Below are 19,953 nucleotides of genomic sequence, written 5' to 3' on the forward strand. Positions count from 1 at the left end.
CTTAAGAGCCAGTAATTTACATGCAAATATTGGATTGTGTATGACAGGAGATATCACAAACTGGGATTTCGTTCCCTTAAAAGCCGAGCAGTTTGGTGAAGTGGTCCAAGACTTGTCTCGGCGTCATTGGTATGTAAGCCAGGTCATTGACATAGACAATGACGAACTGAAAACAATGTTAAAATAATGGTCACTTGAGATGTATCTTTTACTGAAACCCAAACGTAAGGTACGTTTTTGGAAATATGTTTTATCAGACAGTGTCAGTATCTACCATCAAAACCGGTTTCTATTATCATTGTGGTGAGTTTATTATGACTGAGTATTCATTACTAAGTGTGTGGAACAGTCCTTCCTTTAACTGATATGATATGAAGATTTCTCCTACCTTAAACCTCTCAATGTCCCAGAGGAGATCGGGAACGTCAGCCACTTTGGCTCCTGAAAGAGATCTCATTACTATGCCTTCTTTCCCCGTGTACTGTCCAAGATATTTAGGTGCGGTTGGGTAGCCAAGTGGTTAAAGCGTTCGCTCGTCACACCGAAGACGATTTCTGACGTGGGTACAATGTGTGAAGCCCATTTCTGGTGTCCCCCGCCCTGATATTGCTGGAATATTGCTAAAAGCGGCATACATCCATACTTACTCACTCCCTCACTCACTCCAAGATATTTGACCAAAGAGTCGCCAACAAGTACTGCAGTCATTGTCAGATCGTGATATTTGGAATAGGATGTCAGTGCGCTACCTCGTCACTTTTATAGGTTAGCTGGAGAAGGACATGTACACTTGGAGAAGGTTGGGGAGACACTTTGGATTTCAGGATACACTTCTCCCTCAACCCTGCTTAAAGCTTCTATTATCTATGTGTGTGTTTAGGAAAACAGGATTATCTGAGAGAGTTGAATCTGCCATACCGCGAGAATACATGCTGCATCTCTGAGCAGCCATTTCCGACAAAACTCGTACTGTGAAAGCACACTTCTCCTGAAAATGACTTGGACCACTCAGTATTATTGTCATGATGGGGTGAGTGAGTTAATATTTAACGTCACATCGGCAGTATTTCAGCCTTAAAGTGACGAGAAGTTATAGATTTATAATACTAAATATAGAGCTGTCAACAATGGACAGTACACTCACTAGAATATCACAGATTTGATTTTATAACTAGCTGAGAATATTAAAAGTTAATAAGTATTAGAGAACAACACAATATAAAAATGGGCTAGAGATCGTCAGTCACTGAAGGGTGATCACCATACTAGGGACCAGGGGACTTACAGTACCTTTGCTTCCTGCATGGACTCCGGCAGGATTTATATCAGCCTACAGTCACTGGCGATAATTGACCAGTTAAGCCTAAGATTAAAATTGTGGCAGTGTTGTATATTTATTTTCTGTATTTTATATATTTTTATACATATAATGTTTTGTAATGAAATGGTGTTTTAACCTTTAATTATGTTGAATTAAATTAAATAAACCTGTATGGCTGCTGTATTCTACAGCTCTGCATAACGACTTGTTCTCTGCGTGCAGTTTTCTTTTCTTTTAACTTCTACTGGTTGTGGGGTAGAGTAGGTAGCTTGGGTCGGTCCTTTGTTTAGTACAGCTCGCGCCTGATTGGCCTTGTTTCAAATACTAACACCCAGCATTTAACCAGCACACCAGCCACTACACCTTGCCATGCGGACAACAAATATCTGCTCTGTGTAGTATTTTCATCTGAGACCGTCCAAATAGGTTAGTAATGTTTCTGTACGTATTGTTATAATGTACTTGCATCTATTTGTGTAATCAGCTGTAGTGTTGCACAGTGTTAATACATATTTAGATAGGTCATTACATGTAGTCATATAATTGCAGCCATGTAAATGTTTTAACTAGGTTAGCACTGTATATCTTCACCTTTCCTAAATGTTTCATTTGAGAATGAATGAGCGAGTGGGTATGTATTTATGATGTATGTGTTTGCTTATGACGATGTTATTTATGTATAATGTAAAGCATTCATTGGTATGTTATGTGTAACACATAATTCATGTTTTCTATGGTAACCCGTTTTACCTAAGTAAGTATATTTGTCTTTGTATTAGATGCAGGCACCATAAGTCCTGTCAGTTGCGTTGGTGAGCGCAGTTCCCGCCCCAGTTTCACCTACAGGGTATGCTTGTATTTTCTTGTGTATTAATGAAATAAATTAATTGTATTTATCATATTATTACACATGTATAGGGATACAAATGTATATATAGTTATTGTAAGTTATAACACATCCTTCTATGTATTTGTTGAGAGCAAGAGTTCTATCTATTCCTATGATGTCGTCGGTGTGACGATGTGAATGAATATAATGTGATGTGCTCTTATATACCTGTGTTTGTGTATATTAACATACATATATATTTACGTGTATATATATCTTTACATTTAATATGTTTCAGGGCGTTTGTTTGTTCTGATAATAAATCCTCACGACAAATAACGACCTGTGTTATCCATGAACACCCCCGGAGTAGTATAGGTAATGATGGTTCTGCCGCAACCCCACTGGAGCTTGATTTATTTACCTATACCGCTACTACAGGTGGCATTTTTTATGCAAAAATGATTATGCGATTCAATGATAGTCATGAGATGTATTAAACTAAACATCAATATTAATTAATAATGAATAAAATTTACCATAGCCCACGAGGATATTGGAAAGGTATAGGAGCAATAAAAAAATTAGCCACCGCGGCTAAGGTATCTAAAGATGTAGCCAAGGATTGGTTAAAGAAACAAGCGATGTGGCAAATATACTTACCGGCACCGCGTTATATGCCGAGGAAGAAGTTTGATATTTTTACAACGAATGAAGTTCATCAGGCTGACCTCTTGTTTCTTCCCCACGATAAGGTAAGACGCAAAACGTATAAATACGCTTTAACAGTAGTGGATGTGGCTAGTCGATACAAAGAGGCTGAGCCATTAACCTCGAAAGATTCAACAGAAGTAGCTAATGCACTGAGTCGCATATATAAACGCGGACCGCTAAAATGGCCTAAGCTATTTCAAGTAGATCCTGGTCGCGAGTTTATGGGATCGATAACAAAACTGTTAACAAAGCACGATGTCAAAATCGTCCGTGGTGAAAGAGAGGCCCACCATAGTCAAGCTATCGTCGAAAGATTTAACCGGACATTAGCGGAACGTTTGTTTGGATATCAGTATGGGATCGAAATGATTTCGGAACGATTTAGATCAACAGAATGGGTGACACGATTATCAGCTGTTGTATCAGCGCTGAATAATGAAGTAACGAGATTAATAGGGAAGAAGCCATCCGATGCTATTAAAATGAAATCCGTGACTCCGAATCTTCAGCCCAGAGGAGAGGCAAAGAACGAAAACTTCCGGATAGAGTAAGGGTAAGATATTTATACCAGCCCGGTGAACTCGAGGGAGGACTACGTCGCGCAACCGATCCCATATGGTCCCTTAAGACGTATAACATTAGTCGATTGGTTACGAAAGAAAGAGAGCCTATTCTTTATTATCTTCAAGATGGACCAGGTAGGGCATTTGTACGAGAAGAGTTGTTCATAGTTCCCGACGGTACGGTATTACCACCATAACCATATGCGTAGGTAGTTACACCATCATTATCAATCCATCTCTTTGTATCTAAGGGGGATAATGATGTCTTGTTCATTCTTAATCCATATATCCTATGATTGTAGCTTCTTAAAGAGTTCATCTCGTGTTTGAACATTCTACCATTGAATAATGCTTCTTTATACTGTTCGTGTTTGATATGCTTTTTTACCACATACTTTTTAACACCCTTAGCTTTTCTTATCTCTCCATTATCAGACTTTTTTATAGAATACATCTTAGGTCTTAATCCTACATACTCCGCTATAGGGGTCCCAGCACATTCATCCTTCATCTTACCTAACACCTTTTTATTTACTACACTGTGACAAGTCGAGAATACTCATACCGACGTACACCGGTCTGTTGAATTTTATATTACTCTTCTGCATATGCAACGCGGCTAAGTCGTTATCGAATATCTTGCTTCTGTTAAAAGACGGACTGGCTATAAGTTTCCTGAGTCTTTCTTCCTCATTAGATCTGACTAATTTAACATCAACACGCTTCCTTAGATTCTCCATAGGTTTACCAAATACTGAGTTATTCATGAGCTTATATAGATTCTTTTCGAAATCGCTGGTAGCTATCTTTCTTAAATCTGTGTTCAACCTTATATAGGACTCCATCCAAGGACTTTGATCAAACTTTAGAACTCTGTGTATTTTCTTAAGTTTCATACCTAACGATAGATATAACTGGAGATTTCTGTAGTGAACTATATATTTTGTCTTATCCATCAAATTTGGTACGAGTTTTTCTACGTTAGCTAACCTACTATTACCCATCAAGGAGCGTTGATATTCCGACACCCAATCTTTATTAACCATTAATCTTTCGGGAGCTAGCGGATAACTGTTATGGTCTTTATGTAACGAACTTGGATATTCCAAGTCAACTTCTAGTATGTACCCTTCATTCGCATCATTCACATTGATATTATGGATATCATTCACATTGACATCATCGACCCACTCAAAACCACCCGTGGGTAAAGGTTGACTCATAGCCAATCCGTACAAATTGTTAGCGTCGAGATATAATATGTGCGTGTCGGGTTTACTCGGATCGTATCCTTCCACTAATTTATTATTAGCCTTAGAATACCTTTTCGCTGCCATCGATATACCCCCTCTTAATCCTTTCTCAATAAACAAGTGCATATCGTAATCTGTGAGTAGTTTTAGTTCTACGCCGGTCTTCTTCAACAATGCATCCCACGATAGTCCGGGACTGGAATAGTACCATGCCGGGTCCAAGCCGTTTTAAATTGTTTTAAACATGTCTTTCTAAATATCTCGAATATATCGGCGAGTAACAGTACATCGTTTTTTAAGTACAGATCGTGATAATCGCCTAAATTCTTACAACCTAATTTATCCCAGACCGTCAGAGCGTGTTCATAATCGGCATCTGTTATTTTAGATTCTGTTAAGTTAGTAAAGAATGATTCGAGGGGTGGTAATTCAGTTTCTTCGAATCTTGACCAATCATCCATATATTCGTAAGGATATACACCTTTTCTCAGCAACAAATGACGAGTTATCTTATCGGTATATTGATTTGTTATCGCAAAGTCATCGGGATTGTTCGCATTAGCTAAATTGTCCAGGGAAGATAACAGAATCTGTACGGAGTCTATGAATCTAAGCCCATTACTTTGCTTTATTCTAGATTTCCCATCCTTGTCCCTATAATGTATAGGTTTAGTCAACGAGAACGATATGTATTTTTCCATATTGTTGGGAATGCACGTTAAACTGCCGTCGGTCTTTGAGATAGCTTGCATAATGAGATGTGAATCGTATCCCCTAAGGTTATGAAACACAACTGGGATGGGTATTGTTTGAGAATTCATTTTTAGTTTCAAGTTACAATCGTTATGCGCGGTTCCCCGATTAATTACCCGTGACGTGGCAATGATCTCTTACGGAATCCCCATCCAGGGGTTTGTTACAAACATGACAACTTGATGACTTCTTATAGGCCCTCCAATCATCCCTCGTCATACACATGGGTTTCTTACGCGATAAATTTTCCCTGATTATTCTCTCTTCGTTTTGTAGATATACTAGGAACTTTCCCGCTGCATCGGGACCTCTGTAAATCACGGGAGTGTTTGTTTTCCCATCATACCTTACAACTATATATCCAAACCCACAAGGAATATGTTCTTGAGTCTTGTACATAAAACTACTATCTTGATTGCTATGGTTGGTATTTTCTATGGGTTTGATAAGCGCTTCGAAGTCGGCATAAATTACGTACGGTACTGGCATTTGATTACAGTAATGTTCAAATTTTAATATATTTTTTCCCTCTTTAGGCAAATCGATCCCAGATAGCGGTCAGTCCAACACCTTTACAGTCTTCTTTATGCGCTTCTAGTAGTTCTTGTCTGCTGTACCCATGTAGGCATCTTTCGCAGAAATATTTCTTTCTAGCATGTTTTGTTTGATCGTATAATAGCCTGTTTAAACTCTTTATCCACATGTAATGATATTTTCCATCTTTTTCGATCAGAAATGAATTGATTCTGGGGATATGTTCTGGAGCGGAGCTTATCCTGTGTACAACAATTCCTTTAGAATGTCCGAAAACATTTATAGCTAAATTATTTTGCTTTTCCACCTTATCAATTTGTGATATTGGTGTAGGTTCGTCTATACCATCGAAGTTGAGTCCATCGTTTTGGGGATAGCTAGAAGGTCTATTTGCAATTTTAGAATCTACGGGGAACAATGCAGATCTTATCATCATTTTTAAACAGTCATCGGATTTATTTTTTACGTTAATTATGGCTTTTTTCTTCTTATAATACGGGGGTAAATCTATATAAGAACCACCTTTGAAGGGCATATAATTTGCTATATCTAAATATAAACTATCGATTTTATCCACACCCCAACCCGAACCTCTATTAGTCCAGCATTCTAAAGTTTCCTGTATCCTCTGAATTGATGTATCTAATGATGCGTTTATAGTATCGGATTCGGTTATAACTTCTTGATTGCTACGGAAATATGGTTCGGTATATTAGGTGCTATCGTCTGCGTGACTTTAACTCAATAACATTTTAATCGTCAGCTGGTATTTTATACTATGTAAATCATCTAACTCCTCGTTAATTTTACTCGATATGATTGGCTTAATATCGTTAACATCCATGTTGGAATTAATATCCATCTTCCAACCTCTTAGATATTTACCAACACCGGCGGATATGGATACAAATATTAATTCTTGTTGTTTATTCTCAATATCATCATTATCATTATCATTATCATTATTATCAATATCTAGTAAAGCGATCAATTCAGCTCTTCTCATTCGAGAATAACCTCTGAGCCCCCTCTTTCTCGCTTGAGCTTTGAGTTCTCTAACAGTCTGGGGTTTGTTGTATTCCAAACCGAGTAAGGTAATCAATTCAGCTTTTCTCATTCGAGAATATCCATGTAGACCACGTTGCTTTGCCATAGTCTTCAACTCTCTGACAAAAACCATTGTGGTTGAATGGTATATGCAAAATGAGACAAATGTCTAATTGGTTGTTTTTCATATATTTAAATACGTATTCTCCCCAACCTATTCCTCTCATTGATGTAATCTCTCTTCCTAGCATAAATAATCTGGTTCCTGACCCTATCAGCACCGTGTTCCTTACATAAACAATAACGACCTTTGACCCCTATCCCGCATACAGAACATGTATAGTTTATGTTTCCGCGCCTTATGTAATAATTGTGTATGCCACAGTAAATTTCAACACAGCGTCGGTTACATAGAGTCTTACCCATGAGTGTAAATTTGCAATTATTCATGGTTTATACATCTATCATATCATTTGTCTAAATGCAAATCACATCTACACTGGTGAGATATTGATTAGGCAGTCAGCCAACGCTATTTATAGATTAGCTAACTAGGTCATGGTTTATGTATAGCCACAGCTGTCACTCTGACTTATGCGTAATTGTATAGCTGAAAATCAATACAGCAGTCAATCCCATAATCACAAATGTGACCTCGCTGTTCTTTTGAGCCTCTGACGGTGTATAAAACTGACTCATTGTTGGTCTCGGTATTGGGTCGAGTTTTTTCCCATAAACGAGGAAGTATTCGTGCATGGCAGATTCAACATCCTTAAAAGTTTAAATTGAATGTCCTTCCTTAAGCAGTTTTTCATGAATAAAGTCTAATCTCTTCATTCTCTGCCGCGTATATTGTGAGGGAGCTGCTTGGAGTTGTTCCATTGCTTCGTTATGTCGTTTACGCTCCTCTTCAACTTCTTTAGCGTTTGATTCCCTCATACTAGAAAATAAAAAATTACTCCCCAAAAAAGCTAGAGCATTAACAATAGCTCCACCGACCATCATCGCAATTGTTGCCATGGTTTATATGACTATAATATATTCAAATTTTTAATTACTTCATTATGTCTTCCGGGATAAGCCCTTGTTTGATGAGCATATCCTTCATTGCCATAGCCAATCCAATATCCAGAACCATCATACCGATGTCAAAACTATCAAAATCTAGCTTGGGAGGTGTGGCTTTAGTAATCATTTTAGCCATACGAGCATAGCCAATGGCCAAGCCGGTGACCACCCCTGAATGATACGTTGCGTTTACCAACATTTTACCGTCTGTAACTGGAGTAGTCATGCTTCTTATAGCATTATATGGGGGCTTACCTCTAATTGAACTTGTTGTTGCATTGGGGGTGACGTTTTCTCTTCTCCGGTCTTATAAAAGAACCATACAGCCGCTATACCAGCAACTCCTACTAGTGCCCATGTTTTAATCGGATTAATATTTGAATTATTTATTAATTTCGCCTTGCGTGCCAGTCCTCCCTTCCTCCCAGCTGCTATTTTCAAAGGATTCTTTGTCACTCTGTGTTGTTTTTGTGTTTGTGGTGCAATCGCTGGTTTCTCATTCACTAGTTGTTCTTCGTTCACATGTTGTTGCGTTTCCACAATCTGTTGTGCAGTTTCGTTCACAATCTGTGGTGTCACCTGTCACCATTTGAACTTCGTTCTTTATATTATTAAGTGGGCACGTATGTTTAAATTGACAATACCTAGCCATTATTAAAGCTGTGGTGAACGGAGCTAAGAACATTCCGTATCTATGATAAAACTCACAGCTCACTGCGCTTATAGCGTGTTCGATGAATGTGTCTTTCTCTAGAGATTTGCATAATACATGCGATGTTCTGCCGGGATAGGGAGAAACGTACTAGCTACGACTGTGTATAGTTGTAACATAGCCGACCCTATTGTTTTAGTCATGGTAGCTCCCAGTCTAGACTCGTAACGCACGTATTTTTTTTTAATTTCTTCGTCGGACATGTTATCAATTTTTTCGATGGTATAATTTTCTCCCCAATATTGGGAACATTTTCCACCGGCTACCAAAGCCGTGAGTCTTTCTCTATGTTTATCTAATGATTTATCTGCGTGTTGATCAGGCTCATCTTTGAGCATTTGTTCGATGAGTTAGTCGCATTCCATAATGTAATACCTAAGGAGATATTTAAGTCTAACGTTATATAGTATTGCATATCCAATACATCCCCTAATAATGAACTGTTGCGAAAGAATGATGATTTCGAACCACATTATGTCATATTAACCGCTAATGTTCAATTTGCTACATTTTGCTATAATTTTGCTACATTTTGCTACATTTCGCTACATTTTGCTAAGCAATTGCATAAGTAGCTGGTTGATCGGTTTTTAATACGAGTTTACAGTGCTTCGTTGCCGCTAACAGTTTTCTGACGTTATCTCGTTCGGGCTTGGTATAAATAACATCATTTTCGCGTAAACATTCCTCGAATGAATCTCGATCTTTGCAATGAAACAGGGCTACCCATTTGGTCTGCTCTCTGAGATCTTTCAGGACAGAGTTGTATTTTTGAGTAAGTACCCAAACGCTATGCTGAGTATGCCAACCGGAGAATGCTAAATACGAAAGCATATCTTTCTTTTTTGTGAGTTCTTTACTCGCGCTGCAGTTGTCTATTACGAAAAGAGTTGATTCTCCTTTGTATTTTTCGTGACATACTCAGAGACAGTCTCGTAAACGATCGCCTGGATCGACTCTGTGTATCCCGTCGTCATTCATTACCCAATCTCTTGATAAGTATGTTTTATTAACGCTTATAGTCGGACACAGAATAATAATATGATCGAAAACGTCCCTATAATGACTTTGTAAAATATCTAGAATAAAAGCTGTTTTTCCGCAGCCCGTTTGCCCGCATATGATAGCGCAGTGCGGATCTTTAGATAAAAGATTATTAATAGATTGCTTGCACGAATCTTCCATTCTGTATATTAAGTTGCGCATCCATAATCACGTACAAATATATGTTTAATTTACCACCCGTTTCCCGGAGCTTCGTTATCTGTATGGTGACACCCTCGCTAGCATTTTCTATTCTCCTCCCACTGCCGTGTAGTTGGTCATCGTCCGTTGTTCGCATGTCGAGCCATAGCGCGTACTTCGTGGTGAGGTATTCACCCATTGATACACTCCCGAGAGTCAGATCTTTCACGACCGTGTTAACTTCCGGGGAACGTTTTATAGAAGGAAGTTTTTTAATCTCATCCCACTGGTGATACGCTAGCATTCCTTGGCTATATAGTTGATTAGGAACGCCCTCGATAGTCAATTCTACTTTTGTAATCTTGGGATTGTAGAACTTCTCGGTATTTCTTTTAAACGCATCGGAGGGGTCCTCGAACAACATAAAAATACCCTTCAACGACCTCGTGGGGACGTTTAGATTGATATTCCACATCGTATCTTTTCTGTCCCTCGTGATCTTTCGGTGTCGCAGCACGCGATTGTACAAAATGGCTAAACTTCCTGTATAATGGTTACGAATTTGTCTGGCTAATTCGGGATCTGTTATCATATCGTACTCCAGCGAGATATTGTCAATGGAATAGCTAGTATCTTCACTGGATCTGATTGCTCTACCGTAGTCATTAAAAGTGAGTTCGTATTCTAACCTATCGCCTAGGGATGCTTGATAAAAGGGCATGTTGGAATCTAGTAATTCAAAGTCTAGGGGAACATAGAATCGGTTACCTAATGCGTCGGCAACGGTCTTATCTTCTTCGTCGGTATCATCACCATTTTCAGCGCCCACGCGCAGTCTCAATGTGTTCTTATTACAAATACCTTGGTACTGTAAGTTTTCCCGCTCATTATCCGTTCTCCAGAGATCCATGTAACAATAGTATACATCGCTATCGTCGATACTCGATACCGCTAATTTTAATGGCGATTTTCTTAACGATAGCACGACCTATGTTCTGAACAGGCTCCCTGTTAACGTCGGTAGAAGTCAGACTAATAGTAAATGCTAGTCGGACAGTTCCTGGAACTAACACATCGTGTACGTCGAGATTAGGAAAGCGAACCAGAAGCGTTTGATTCTGATCGATGGTACTAGGGTTATTAGTCTACGTTGTGGGTTTAACTTGCGTCCGTATTGCGAAGACATTGTTATATTGAAATTATATAACCATATGTTTAATATAAAAATGACTGATTTTGATCTAGATAACATAACTGATACTAGTACAATTGAAGAGGGTACTGATGAAACCAACTTTGGTGGCATGAATCTTATGGATGAACTTTTACAATCAACTGTTGATGATTATTACAATTGGTTTAAACATGATAGTCCGATTGGTCGTGACTATTCAATGTTTATGATAGATAGTGATGGGGTATTGCGACTGCGTGACTCTCCGCATATTAATCTTATTAATTCTCGTACTCGTAAGCCCCTAGCCTTGACTACGATATACAGTCGTGCCCCGCTTATACGGACTTCAGATATCCGGAAACCTCGGTTCCCGGACGATTTTCATTCATAACGAAATAATTACTATATAAATTTACCCGTATATCCGGAAATTCAGTTTCCGGAACCGGACGGTCATTTTCATACACAAAACACTGAAATGCACTGAAAATTGTCTCACTTATCCGGACAGTACACTTCCGCTGGTGGTAATATCTTTGATTCGTGAGAAGTCAATTAACCAGTGACACTGAGTTACGTTTGAGACGAGCTTGTTTATTGTACATGTACATGTTGAACTTCATTACGTATTACGAGAACATTACGAGGCATTGTTTTATATCTAGGGATTAAGATTACCTTGTGTATTTTCTCGTAAACTAAGCCGGAAACAGCAGTCAGCTGTACACATGTTTTCTTAGAATCGACCGGTGATTCGGTAAAGACACACCCAATGATATAACTTTATAGGATTTTTAATGCAAGGATCGACAACAATTGCATCTGAAACTATTTTTTTTTATCAGGAATAATATATTCCATTATTTTCTTAATTAAATGCAGCCTTTACTAAACATATTTAAAATAATAATAACCCTAAGCGAAGCAGCTGATCGCTATTCTCGGGTATTTTTTTTACATGGAACCAGTCTGACCAGTCACCGTCAAGGCTCACGCGCATGTGATCGCGTGATCGCGAGAATTTCATGTTGACATAGAATCGTCAAACAAAAACAAATATGACTTTTAACGAGTCAAAGTATGTCATCTATGATATATGTATCCATTCTCTGTCAACTAAAGTTCGTTTCAAGGCGTCAATAGCGGTATTCTGACCGTGGTTGCTGTTAATAACGGTGAGTTGTGCGATCTTCCGATCGCTTCACACACGATTTCGCCGAAATTAATAAAAACAATATGTATAAGGAATTTTGTCATGAGTTGCATAATTGAAGGGAAGTAACTCTTCCAGTAAGAAGCTGGTTTCAGTTATACGGAAATTCGTTTATACGGACGAATTGTGAAATGACGCTAGTGTCCGTATAAACGAGGCACGACTGTACACTAAACACGGCATCAACACTGTTTGTGATAAATTAGGTTTTGTGAACTACCAAGGAAAACTTCCCGCGAAGACTGCTAAGTTCTTAGGACTGCCGGAAGAACTCAATAATACAGATAATTTGGAGGCTTCCTCGATGGTGGTCTCGAATGGACTCGGAAAAATCTTAGATACCTATTACGATAATTCCACGGCCAGTGTACCATTCTCGGAGTTTAGTATTAGGGAATTACGAGGTCTTGACAAGGCAATGCGAACAATGGGGGAGAACTGATAAATAATATGGCCAAGCTATCCGAACTCGACAAACATATAGCTCAAGAGAAAACAAAACTTGAACAGGCGGGCGATGAGTTCAGTAGACGCCGCGTAGCGGAAAGATTGCGTAACTTAGAAGACGAAAGATCAGCCCGCCTCGAAGCAGCTTCCAGTAATAGAAAGGCACTTCGTTCGCAAATCAGTCGAATTCGAGAAACTATCGATCAAGTCCTCAACAATGACACTACACTGGCCGATAAAATTAAAACAGTGTTCAGAGAACAGGGAATAACCATTGCCAGTATTTTAACCGCGTTGGGATTTATTATATCGACTTTGACTCTCGCGTTAACCGGTGGTACAGGTGGTAGTACACCGCCTAGTGATAAAAACGGTATAAAAGAGTGGATAAAAAAGCATTTAAAAGCATTAGGTTCAGCACTGGGAAAGCTCGCTGAGAAAGCCGCGGCCACACTTCCCGGTATAATAGGGAGTGTTGTTTCCTGGCTATTGAATTTATTAGCTAAGACCACCACTTGGCTTAGTCATAACTTGTGGGGGCTGATGGTAGCAATCGCGGGGCTGTTGTACGTATTCGCTAAGAACTATTTAACCAAATCAGTTCGCTAACCAAATCATGAGTAAACCAGCCGCGACTCCACCTACTACAAGCGCTATTTTTTCATCGATATGTGGTTGATTTTTAGCCGCAATATGCGGTGGCACTTGTGCATTGACTATTCCCTTTTCGCCCGTGATCGTTTGTGTTATTAATTCGACATTCATATCTGAATTTATACCTGTTTTTTTTTTTGTATCGGTAGCGATAACAATTTTATCATGATAACCTATCACTTGACCGATCTTAAGTTCTATATTACTCGGAGACATGTATAATCCCGGCGCATAAACGAAGTCCACTTTGGATTGAGCGTACTGTAATACATCTTGAAAATGCTTTATAGACGATGGTATGTCAACTGGTGAATTAATGGCGTCCTCCACGTTTGAGAAAAACTGTTTTTGCGCATCGAGCGCCGTCCCAGAACCGATAATGGACGTTCGTGTTTGCGATTGTGCTCCGAGAATTGCCCATACATAAGTTCTTATTGATTCATTAACTCTTACAAATCTTGGGTTAGTAAAATTATTTTCCGTTTTATCATTAAGAAATTCATTCCAAGCGTTTGCAGTATCGTTCATTTGTATAAATTTTGTAACAGTATAAATTAAACCACTCTTAAAACTCATAATATCCCCTCTCCAATCGTTACTATAAAGTTCCCACCCTTTATACCAATCACCTGTTTTTAGATGATGATCATACATTCTTGCGTAAAGTTTGCTGGTACTCTCCAACTTACCAAAATTAACATGAAGTTTATTAAGTTCTTTATATACATAATCGCTTTCTTCTTTGATGGATTTTTTTTCCTCTGTGTAAGGAACACCTAGACCATGGTTTGCTCCTTTAATACGCCAATCTTTACTCGTAGAAACATTAAATTCCTGACAAATACGCTCATACGCGGACCTATCATAATTATTATTTGTGGAATTACACACTCGATCCTGCAGTAATGGAGCACTAATTTCTTTAAGTATACGTCTAATCTGATAGTACACGTGAAATGTTATAACAGACTTATTCAGTTCAAATCCTTGAGCATAAAGAGATACGCCACATCCCGTTGTGGCACACCATATGGCAAAGTTTAACTGATTCTGCCAAAATTGCATCGGATTGTGAAACCAATCGTGCACCATTTTATCGCTAGTTGCCGTGACCCTGTACTCTTCAAAGATATCGGGGAATTTAACGAAAAATTCAGCACCAGAGGCAGTTACTATAATCGATTGATTAGTAATGTATATCGATTTCATATTTAAGTTATGATATAGTATCATTGTATATTTAATATGTATGTTACACTCCCGGGAATAACAAATGGTCAGTCTATTGAACTGCTTCATACTATCGATAACTCTGATGGACAACTCGAAGTCGCCCTCTGTGACGTAACGCATTACCCACGATGGACCAATATAAGTGCTGCAAGAGGTAATAATGGGGTAAATTTATTAGGTGAACACTATGAAATTACTAGCGAAATTTTTATACCTGATGGGTATTACAGCATATGCTCACTCAATGATGAATTTTTTAAGCCTAATGGAGCTAGTCTCACACAAAATGAGTCGAATGGGACAGTGAAAATAGAAACTGGAGAATTTTTTTTATTTCTTTTCGGTGACTTATCAATTACACTTGGAATTACACCACTCCAAGAACATATAGAACTCAACATAACAATACATGGAGATACATTGCCCGATTTAGTTCCCTATGAAGAGTTGTGCATCCATCTTGATCAAATAAGCACGACGGATAATATTCAACTCGAAAATCCTTCAACTCTGCTCAGATCTGTTCCAGTGAAAAATGTAAAATACAATAGTGGCAGAACGGAATCTTTCTCGTTATTACAATATAAAAAATTGAAGCAGACCTCAAAGTTTCTGTATTAGATGTAAAACACCAATCTGTACATATAGGATACTTGAGTGTAACACTCCATATTATAAATAATGGTTGATTCATCAGGCCCTGGAACGCTCAGACAATGTAATACAATTGCGCTTTCCGATCTCAGTGACACAGAAGGATTCGGTAAACCCGGTACCAATGGTAAGTTATACGCTTTACACTTACACGATAATGTATACAAGCGGAAAGAAGTTTCATTCCCGGAATGTCGACGTTAGTAGACTCCTTATTATTCGCAACGGTGAGAATAAATGGACTATGGTCGAAGCAAACATCGAGTGGCTACTGAATATCGTCATTACCCCACCTTATGTGATGATGGGTAAGGGACATAATTTAGCTAAGATAATAAATAGTGGTATCGTACTCGCGGCCTATATCCCGTCAAAACGAAAAAGTGTGTTAGTCACTCCCCTGCCAGAAAACCCAGGTCATATGTTATATAGTCGTCCAGCAGTAAAAAATGTAAGTTTAAATTTGGTTGACACCGCGCTTGTAGCAACTGGCATGGGACTCGGTGTAGCTGGTGTCGGTTTACTATCAACTATAATCGCCGCGCCTATCGTGCTCGGCATGGAAATAGCCGCTGGAGTCTCGGGACTGGCAGGAATAGCGATAAAATTCATTTCTCGTAGGTTACAAAAGAAAGCATTAAAACACGATAGTATTCGGATACTTGCCGAAGCAAAGTTGAACAGCATTGAGGATCATATTTCGACAGCAATGGTCGATTGTAAGATATCCGAGGATGAGTTTCGTTTAGTGCTGTCGGAACTCACCAAATACAATGAAATGAAGCAGGAGATTCGATCAAAATCTCATAAGACCAGTGGTATTAGCGAGGATGAGAAAAAAAAGTGCATAGAACAGGGGAGGCAACAAGCACGTCAATTATTTTGTGCCAAAACCAAAGAACTGGTTGGAGATTAAAAATAGATTGCTTACTATCGTTTGATCACATTTAGACAAATGCTTACATAAATATATATAATAATGGAGATCAAAAAAGCAATTAAATGGAGAGAATTACCACAAGGTTTTTATTATATCAGTGATGTCAAACCAACCAAATACGGTTATCAATTGTTTCTTATCAATTTACAAGAAGAGTGTAGTTATATAGTCTGGTCTCCTAGTAAAATGAATGAAGAACTTAATAAAAATATTGAATATCGCTTTATTGATAAAAATAATGAAGAATATTTTTATTACCATTTAGGCTCATCTAAAGAAATGATTGGCCCCAGGTATTGGTGAGCTAGAGCCAATTTAACTTAATCTCATGACTATCATTGAATCGCATAATCATTTTGGCATAAAAAATGCCACCTGTAGTAGCGGTATAGGTAAATAAATCCAGCTCCAGTGGGGTTGCGGCAGAACCATCATTACCTATACTACTCCCGGTTACAAATGGAGCCCCCAGTGAGGATTTATCAGTGACGTTCCACCAACATTGGATAGAGGACGCACCTCAGATGTGATTCTACAGACCTGGGGCCACTTGCACAAAGCGATCTTAGCGCTAAGACTATTGTAAGCCTATGTTAAAGTATGGGAGTTACGTTCCTCTTAGCGCTAAGATCGCTTTGTGCAAGTGGGCCCAGGTCTACAGTGTGCAGTACACAGACAAGACCACATGAACTGTTGTTTGGTGTATAGACTTTGACTTCCTCTGCTGTCACAAGTGATTGACAAATCTGTAAATATTGATTTACGTAAAGGCCTATATAGTGGAGAAATGCATATGCCAGCTTGTTTTTTTCCATGTTAGGTTAGTTTAGTTTAGTTAAGTTCAGCTCAGCTCAGCTTTGTTAAGTTTAGTTAAGTTTAGTTTAGTTTAGCTCAGTTTATATTTTGCGGGTACCCGTTCAAGGATAACATCAGCGCTCATCCCAATAAACATGTATTAAGTTAATGTTTATATATTTCAACATGTTGGTGTGAATATGTGATTAACATTTGTACCTTTGGTTAGATTGTTTAATAAATTAATAGGTTGTTCATATATTTTTTAGTTTGAAAGATTTGTGTGAATCAATGATGATTGTGAATCCTTCCCCATTTGCTTAAAGCACCCCTTACCTAAAACAAACTAAAACCTTAAATGGTTAAGGCTATAAATCAATTAGCCGACAGTTAACTTAACATATTTAACCATTAAACACACTTGGTTACCCCATTGAACCAAGTATTCTTCCAGGTCCTATTTGGTTATACCATTGCCAAATACAGTTGTTACTTGTCATGTAGATAAAGTAGGATACATTTGCGTGTTCTTGTAAGTTTATGACGAACTAGACGAGCACTTCACTTTGGCACCTACCATTGCATAATCCCCCTCATACTTACCAGATAACCATTTACCATTGACCCATTGCAGCGTAGCGTACCAAAGATACTTAGTCATTGTTGGGGAATAGTACAATTATCAGGTTGCTCATGTTTGTTTGTTTTTTCTTCGTGTCTGCATTCACGCGTCCGTTACACATGTACACTGACATCCATGGCCGAAGAACGAGTAGTTGTCAGTATTTCTGTTGCATAACGTGCAAAGTTATTTGTCTATAGCCTCAATTTTTCCACGCAATTTTTTTCTGAATCGACATTTCTACCTTTCCCACACAAGACAATTCGTCTTCGTGGGTTCACCCATCTGCATATTTTTTTTGGGACTTTATTTACTTTGCTACTCGTGGTTCCTGTTCTCTGTGATCATGGAATTTAAGGAGGATGAATTGGAGCCTGTGGCTAATCTGTTCAGGAAGCTTGGTATGGAGCCCAAGGACCAATCACCTCAGGACCTGAAGGCATGGATCCAAGGAATGGCACAGCAAGCGGGGCCCTTGATAAAGGAAGAGCCAAGTCTATATGGACAGTCAGTGCCACCTCCAGGAGTGGAAGGCAAAGCCCAAGCTGTGGCTTATCACCAATTCCCAAAGTTACCTCTATTTAGTGGAGGAGACACAGGAAAGGATGCTCCTTTTGACCTCTGGACCTATGAAGTTGATTGTTTACTTCAGTCAAAGTGCTATACCACAGATGTTATAGATCAGGCTGTCCGCAGATCTCTCAAAGGGGAGGCTGCTAGAGTTGGGATGAGACATGGATCTACAGCTTCTACCAAGGATTTACTTTCGAAGCTCAAAGTATTTATGGCACAGTTAGGCGCAGGGAAACCCTCATGGCACAGTTCTATAGTGCAACCCAGACGGAGGATGAAGATGATGCTAGTTGGGCCTGCCGCCTGGAACACCTCCTATCACAGATCACTGAGCACCATACAATTCCCATGAAGGAACAGGATGAGATGCTTAGAAACATGTCCTGGAGTGTTCTGAAACCAACAATGAAGGCTATATCTGGACACAAGTTTGACTCACTAGCTAGTTTTGATGAGCTACAAATCTCCTTACGGGAATTGGAGTACGACATGAAGCGGGGACTATCCAAGTCGGAAACAAAGAAGTGCAATGTTTCAGCTAAAATGGCTATCCCAGTTGAACCAGTTTCAAAGAATGACCTTGAGACCCTGACATCCGCCATAGATCAATTACGAGTGGAAGTGTCTGACATCAGGAAACGACAGGACACAGCCCAGTTATATCAACACCAGATATTCAAAGCAAGGCAAGATATGTCTTTTGGGAGCCACAGAAGAGGGAAGGGCCATGCCCGGGAGTACCCACCTCACCCAGCTCCATCTGGTAACACCGTCCATACCAGAAACACTTATGCAGGAAATTAACAACGGGATGACTCCACGAGTGCTGCTTACCATTCTGGAAGCTATGGAGACAGAAGATTTCAAACAAAGTATGAGGATAGAAGAAGTTCATCCAGAGTTTACCCAAGCTATGCCAAGGATACATGCATCGGCCAAGGAAGGACTAAGTCTACTGGAGCCTATTCTACACCACCATATTGGGATCAGGAGGACTACCAAGAACCGATATGCTATAGATGTGGGTACCCTGGCCACATAGCATTGGGATGTAGGCCTTGATGGTGAATATGATCTAGAATTTTTTAATTGCTTTTACAAGCTCCACCATAAATGATGGAGCCATAATCTAATTTGGAGCGGATATGTGCTCTGTATAGTTGAAGGAGGGTTTTCTGATCTCCTCCCCACTTAGAATTTGAGACAATTTTCAGTAAATCCAGGGCCTTCAGACATTTATTCTTCAAATATTTAATGTGAGGCAGAAAAGTCAAATGGCGATCGAAAATTATACCCAGAAACTTAGCTTCTTTTACAACTTTAATAGGAGTTATATCTAAAATAAGTTCCGGATTTTTGTGCGGTTTATATTTCAAAAATGAATGCAGTTTGATTTAGATTTTGAGGATTTAAATCCATTTTCCAAAGACTATTTCTGGATTTTATTTAAATATAGCTGCAGTTGCCTTTCGATTGTATGCATGTTTTTGCCACGACAGGAAATATTAAAATCATCCACAAAAAGTGATCCATCAATTGAATCCTTCGATAAACTATTGATCTATATGCTGAATAATGTGACAGACAAAATACTGCCCTGTGGGACGCCCTTATCCTGATTAAAATGATCAGACCGGGTAGTACCCACACGGACTTGAAATTGTCT

The 19,953-nt window shown here is 38.9% G+C and overlaps 1 protein-coding gene and 1 pseudogene across 1 annotated transcript in view; both read left to right on the forward strand.

The window, feature by feature from the left end:
- LOC139452190 (prominin-1-like) overlaps nucleotides 1–19,953 on the forward strand; it is a 508,194-nt gene that overhangs the window by 60,842 nt on the left and 427,399 nt on the right. The window lies entirely within an intron of this gene.
- LOC139452912 (uncharacterized) lies at nucleotides 14,832–19,091 on the forward strand (annotated as a pseudogene).

This window comes from Haliotis cracherodii, unplaced genomic scaffold, assembly GCF_022045235.1.
Source record: "Haliotis cracherodii isolate W230 unplaced genomic scaffold, xgHalCrac1.p SCAF_9, whole genome shotgun sequence".
Taxonomy (NCBI): Eukaryota; Metazoa; Mollusca; class Gastropoda; order Lepetellida; family Haliotidae; genus Haliotis; species Haliotis cracherodii.